The 7,365-nt window shown below is 37.7% G+C and overlaps 1 protein-coding gene across 1 annotated transcript in view; it reads right to left on the bottom strand.

The window, feature by feature from the left end:
* The window catches only part of LOC137193609 (dentin matrix acidic phosphoprotein 1-like), a 23,941-nt gene extending 18,921 nt beyond the window's left edge, over positions 1 to 5,020 (bottom strand). The window contains exon 1 of the mRNA XM_067604840.1: positions 4,849 to 5,020. The gene's annotated coding sequence lies outside the window, so the exon portion shown is untranslated. The remainder of the gene's footprint in view (positions 1 to 4,848) is intronic.
* Positions 5,021 to 7,365: the final 2,345 nt, after the last annotated feature.

The raw sequence follows: 7,365 nt of genomic DNA, 5'->3' as shown, positions 1-7,365 counted from the left end.
AATCTTCTCCAGCTGATTTTGAGCATTCTACTGTAGCACCATATCTCAAATGCATTTATCCTTCTTTTTACTTCCTCCATCAATGTCCACGTCTCTGATCCATATATATGTATATAGACTGACTGACAGACTGTTATGTCATCTGTGTGTGTGTCTGTGTGTGTGTGTGTGAGAAGGACAGAGAGACAGAGGAAGTGATGGAGGTGGGCTGAGGTAAGGTCCCAGCGGCTGCGCACCACATCACATCTGGCTGAACAGACCAAACACACACACATGACAAAGGACTCTGCTTGGGTACCAGCCACCCTGGATAAGGACTGCAGCTTAGAGAGAGTGATGCAGACAGACAGATGAACAGGAAGAGAGGCAGACAGAGAAAGAGAGAGATGAGTGGTAGCTTTGTCGTCACTATGGGGAGCAAAACCCAGATCTGACCTTCAGATACAAAATCATTATTGAACTGCCACCGAACTAGACTGTTGATGTAATGACTTGGGGTTTAATCTGGCGACAATCTGCTCTTAACTCTTTATAGTAAATAAAAAACATGGTGTAATCTACTGGGCAGTTCTGGGACAATTATTAAATATATTGAAACAGATTTAGTTTTCTATATGAAAGTACTGCTATAGATTACAGTACATGGTGTAATTATGTGGGCAAAGTCTAAAGTCTAAATCCTCTACAAGGCAAGGCTGAGTCAAGATCAAGTTTATCCTTCATGTCTGTCTCAGTGTTTTACTTTATATTAAATAATAAATACAAATGTGTAAGATGCATTTCCCTCCCCATAAAACATTTGCAAAGCTGTTTTTAAAAGTATTTTAAATCATGCAGTGTTTACATGCATGTTTACTAGCTTGCAGTCCTCTTCCAGTATGAAACCATTGGCAAAACAAGAACCCATTCATAAAACAGCTGCTCCACAGCACTACTGGAGACCAGAAATTCCCATAGGGGACTGAACTTTTATATCTCTTTAATTAAAATCAATCTGCTGTTGCACTGCTCTTCATGGGTTAAAACATTCAAACATTCAAGTAAGCCACGTGTCACCTCAATCAGTGTTGTCACAGCAGGTGTGCTGTCAAAAGCTGTCAAAAGGCAAAACACCTGTTGACTTTTGTTTAGAAGGTTTCTGATTAGAAGGTGGGCAGAAATGCAACATGCTTCACGATTCAAATCCATACAGCTCATGTATGAAATCAACAACTCCTCAAAGCTACTAAATAACAAATCATTTGTCACCATCTTCAAAAATGACAGATATGACCATTTTCTGATTTATCAACAGAATGTGTTCTATAAAACCCTGACAAATTTCTATCAGAAAAATGAATCATATGACTGTTTTCTCCTGCAGTGGTAACAGTTTAGGTTTAGGCTCAAAAACTACTTGGCGAAGGTTAGTTATAGTTAAAAGAAATATTGACTGGTTGAGAACTAATTGATTAATGTCACCTTGGTTAAGAAACTAAAGTTGGCACAAAGTATAGAAACAAGAAGCAAGCAGCAGTCTCCAATGTCCAAGTTGCTTGCTTTGTCCACTCTGGCCTGTCTGAGGTTTTGCGATATGCTACTTCTGCCTTTGTTCCTGACAGAGAGGAGTCATAATTCACACGGCCACTGGACGTACCTTTTCATGGTATATGTGAACATGGGTCGTTTTAGGCATGGGTCAGTGGTTCAATCCCCGACTCCTCCTGTCCACATGTGGAAGTGTTCTTGGACAAGCAACCCAATCACCAGAACAAAACATTGGCACGATGGATACGTTAAATGTCTACGTTTCAATGTTGGCCATTATCAGTTGAATAATGATGTTTTATGATGTGACAACGATGTGGTTAAGGTCTGGTTAGGTTTAGGCACAAAACCACTTGGTTAGGGTTAGGGAGTGATCATGGTTTGGGTTAGAATAAAAAAATAAAATAAAAATGGCTGCAAATGTCCCGACATCTCCCTAAAAACACCCATTTCATTGGTTGAAATGGGAAGCGGGCATTGGTTTCGAGGTGGTTTCAAACCGTGCTCTCTGATGATTTCCAACTTTCTTCCAACAAACTTCCTAACCATCCACCAATCCCTCCTCCTCCTAATAAGAAAGCCAGCTCATATAGATCTCATGTGAACTATGTCACTTTAGAAATGTTGATATAATACATATTGTTGAAATGTTAATATGCTAAATATTACATGTGTTGAAACATAGATATTCAACATATCTGTGGTTTGCAGAAACATACAATGATAATGTTTTATTCTGGCGACCAGGCTGGGACAAGATACTGAATCCCATATTGCTCCTGATGGTTGTGCCAACACCTTGCATAGTAGCTTGAAACATTGTAAAGTACTTTGGATAAAAGTGCTATATAAATGCAGCCATTTGATTTTGATTTCAATAATGCATGCATATTCTAATAATGCATGACTTGTTTGTGTTTTATCTCAGAAGAACTACAGTATGTCAAAGATGGAGAAAAATAATGCAATACAAAGGAAGCCAATAGGTCTTTTATTCAGAAAAAGGCACAGCTGTAACTAGTAACATCTATGATGGCATATTTCCTTTGAAGTGTCCCATTAGCTTGCAGTCACACTACCATGGCCCCTAAAATTTCACATCTAAATGAAATGCAGCCATTATTAATGTTATAATTAAAAATGTGCTTTTCCTGCTCTGACATGTCAAAATATCTACTTGCAAAATAGCTACTTTGACAAAAACTGTATAGAGTAATCAGGTTAACTCCTTCTTTCTTGACTGAGAAGAGGGTGCACCACCTTCGCTTGTACTACTACAGTAATTTGAATTCAGTGGGGGAAAAACTTCTAAAACTATGCTCACCAGCCATTTACACATCAACTGGAAGACAGTGTCACTGTGCAGCAAAGGTTAGGGAAGTATTTCACTCAAGGGTCTCAAAATGACATTGAGTGTCTTTCAGTTATATTCTGCAAGTCTGAGATAAATGCCTGAATAAATAAGTGGAGAAACATAATGATGTGATGTGAATGATGAATCATATGCTATGGCCTTCACAGTCACTAGACCTCAACACAGTACACACCTGTGGAAGATTTTGGAGTGATGCGTTGGACAGCTCTCTATCCACCATCATCAAAACACCAAATGAGGGAATATCCTTTTGAAGAATGGTGTTCATCCCTCCAGAAAACTTCCACACACATGGAGAATTCATGTTTTTTAATTGCATTTGCCACTGATCCGTTTGTCATATCAGGTGTGGACCATACTGACTGGATCAGATCCCATTTTTAATCATGCAGTCGTATATGGGTCTAATCCTAGTTCCATGTGATATGTTGAAATGGACATATTGTGATTGTATTGCGTGCAGTGGATTTTTCCAACAGCATAAATCATTACATGCTTTTCTCTTTTGACTAATAGATGCTACATAGACAAGGTCACTAGATAACACTGTGCCGCCAGCTCTATCACACACACACACACACACACACACGCTCACATATGCTTGCTTTCTCTTCCTCTCACTCTGTGTGAACATCAGCAGTGTTTCCTGTATTCCACACTCGCAGATCAATCAAGCCATGGGACAGAATAATGCATGAACTCACCCCATGGGTCATGAAAGAAGTTAATCAGTTAAATAGGCTTTTTTTTTTTTTTTTTTTTTACATGTTTTAGGTGTTATAATGATGAAGTATGGTACACAGATACAAATATTGCACTGAGAAAACAACTGTGACAGATCTTCATTCAATTCAATTTTTTGTCTTCAAGGCTTATGGAGCTTTGTATTATTTCTTATGAAAACTGTAAAGACTAAATGGGATTTCATGAGAAAGATTTTACCATCATGGGCAAGATTCAATCTTGACTAAGACTTGCTAAACCATTTAAGTAAAAACACCATCCCTCTCCCACTGACCTTCAGTCTGTCAGTGCATTCTGTACTTTATGATCAGTTTCAATTTTTCTCCTATGAAGAGGCACAAAATAACTTTTGGCAAACACTAAAGAAAGTGTTACTTTCCATCAAATTTGGCTTATTTTTCTGAGTGATAACGTCAGAGAATGTTGTCAGAGATGCTCCAAAGAGACTTTGCACAAACTCACTCAAAAAACACACTTATCAGGTTTATTGACACTACTGTTAGTACAGACATTGCTGTATCTGCACCTTTAAAGATGGTTGCTGAACATTAGAACATTAGTGTCTCCAGAGGGGCTGAAAACAAAACCTGACTTTGACTATCGATGTTGAAAAAAGTAGGAAAGCGTCATAATATATTTCATGAGTCAGAAGTCTGAGAAATGGATCTCCTCTTTTTCTAGAATCAAAATCAATTTGTTGGATTTAAAATGCAAAGACAAAACAAACCTGTATATGTTGAATATGAGTTTTCACTGGCTAAAGACAAACTTGAGCTGCATATCAACATTCTACGGAAACTTTGTATGAATACTTTCCACAGTTTTATCCTTAATGTGACCTGGGCTTATAGGTACAGGACATATTTTACAAAATTCCAGCTGTCAGACTTCACACAGTGAATACATCACATACCTGGATGATAATGTTATCAGATTTTACATCAAATACACACCCAGCTGTGTTATTTTTTCCCTACATGTTTTCATCCATACAGATATCAACACTGAGCTAAGACCTTTACATTTTACCTCTTAAATCACACAGACAATCACAAGAATCTGACAACTTCCTATTATGTGCTCTATTTTTAGTGACTAGTTTAGTTAGCTGCTTCATAGTCATAGTCAGTGTGTTTCATAGGCCTCAGGAACACTTCAAGGCAAACAGAAGCATAGAGAACACAAGGAGAGTTGTGTCTTACCTGCTGTTCCAGCTGTTGAAGTGGTGAAATGTCAGCTGGTTACACTGCTATGAAAGAAAGAAATTCTATGTTTCTGTGTGTCTTTCTCTTCTCCCTATTGATCTCTTTCCTCTTTATATCCCCCTCTCTCTCTCTCTCTCTCTCTCTCTCTCTCTCTTTCTCTCTCTCTCTCTCTCTGTCTCTCTCCCTCTCTCTCTCTCTCTCTCTCTCATGCACACATCTCAGTGCCAGCGGGGTGCATATTGAGTGTGTGTGGGCAGCAGCCAATCAGCAAACAGCAGCTTTAGCGACATTTGCGACACACACATGTTCAGCCTCACACTGACACACTTATTATAGGAAGGATACAGCCATACACAATGCTCTCTCTTTCACACACACACACACACACGCGCACACACACACACACACACAAACGACTGAAGCACATCTGTCATCCGCGACCGTCTTATCCAACCTTTCAGAGGATTAGTGGGTTTTTTTTTTTTATTTATATTTGACGTCAAAACTCAACTTAGTAATCTCCTACACACTCTTGTCATCTATCTGTGTGTGTGTGTGTGTGTACACAATGTATCGTTATTGCATCATTGTGACAGTAACAGTTCCAATAAGGCATGGTGAAGCTGCGCCGTTATTTCTGATGCCATGATGATTTACATGCAATGTTGTGTGGGGGGTAAGAATGTTATGTAATACACTGATGTGCAAATGTGAGAGTCATACTAATGTACCAGGATTTTTTTTTTATCAGAACAGTTGCAGTAAACATTACAAACAAATTGGAAAACATCAGCGATGGGTTATGACATGAAATTATACTACATGAAATTATCAGATGCATTATGGAGCCAAAAAAACAAACAATTACATATTACTGTGCAGGTTGAATACTAACTACCTCCTGGTCAGTAAGGTTAGTGGCCCCAAACAAAATTTTAATTAAGCTTCTACAAACCAGTTGACACATAGTAACCCTGGAGTTTTTTGAGTTCATGCAGTTGTAAACCATAGGACAGTTGCCCACTTTGCCTAGTTGTTAATCCAGCCTGCTCATGAAACAAATAACAGCATATTTTAAAGCAAACTGCAGTTTAGATTGTGAGACGTCTGTGCAAAGTTCACAATTTGGCCTGACAGTGGCACAACAGGAGACCTGATGGAGTTTTCAAAGTGGAAATTGAGTTTAATAGTGGAAGGAACAGGACGTCAGAGGGTTGTGATTCAGGAATAATGACAGTAATTTTCAGGGAAATCTGGTCAGTACTTCTCAACATAATCACAGTCCAAAGTGTTGGTCTCTGCAGGAAATTGTGACCTGACACTGGTACTACATCAGCAAGTAAACAAAATATGAAGAATTATCCTCTGAGCACCATGAAGGTCCAAACCAAATTTCATTAAAATATTGTTATTAGTTGTTGAGATACCTTGCCTGTTGATATATCATGGACCGTTGGAAATGGAGATGTTAGATGGACGAAATGACACCGCTATCTTTAGGCCTTGTCTACTGTCCACCATGTTTGAGGTACATCTATACCACATGATGTGATGACGAAAAGTCTCTCTATAACAACACTCTTACGGATTTGTTGTTTATTTCTAGAGCAGGAGGACAAAAACTAATCTTGCCTATTGTTCTAAGTGCTTTTCCTAAGTATGTTAATGAAATGAGATGATATGAGTTGCCTCTCTTTACCGCATTATTTCTTCCAAACCATTACTGACTGGCAAAAACTCACTTCAGATCAATTCAATTTATGAGTTATTTAAACTCAAATGAATTTATTTACAAAAAACATAATTACCCAAATATTATTTTTATATGAAGGATGCTAATGTGAAAATTTGTGATGTCATAAACTACACATATTGAATTGAATGTCACTTACATTTAGTTGTAATGTCATAATGTGAAGTAATGTAATATCCAATTGTAAAACCATGATGTAATATAATTTATGTATTTTTTTACAGATTGGATGCCATTTAGCTACAAGCGTATTGTCATATCTCACTTAAACTATGAAAAACTGAAACTGAAAAATAGAACTCAGAGGGTTTAGGTCATTACTTAAGTTTCAGATTGTGATGTGTTATTTTGGGCACATTTAGCTTCAATTCTATAATAATCCATTCTAACTCTCTGTTAGGAAGGTGTGGCTTTATATTGTATCTTCATAATAATGCTGTCTGGTAGTTTAGGTGCAGTTTGACAAATGTTTAACCAGGAGCAGGCGGCTCTGTTCTCCCTCTTACATTGTGTCACCCTCTGAATTATACATATACCTTTGGTATCTTTAATGGCTTTGTTCTCCTTTCATCTGAATTGAAAACCTCATAGTGCCATATAAACTGGGGCAGGAACATGTTCATGCTGTTTCAGCAGTTTACTGTTTACATATTGTTGTTCCTTTTGATTTTTGACGCATGATAAATTCAAAACTGTCAACATTGAACTACAAAAAAGGATGACAAAGTAAATGAAGACAAAAATAATAATATCTATCTGGA

Source organism: Thunnus thynnus, chromosome 12 (assembly GCF_963924715.1).
Source record: "Thunnus thynnus chromosome 12, fThuThy2.1, whole genome shotgun sequence".
NCBI classification, from domain to species: domain Eukaryota; kingdom Metazoa; phylum Chordata; class Actinopteri; order Scombriformes; family Scombridae; genus Thunnus; species Thunnus thynnus.
Note: the sequence above shows the minus strand (reverse complement) of the source record. Positions and strands in the feature narration are given on the sequence as shown.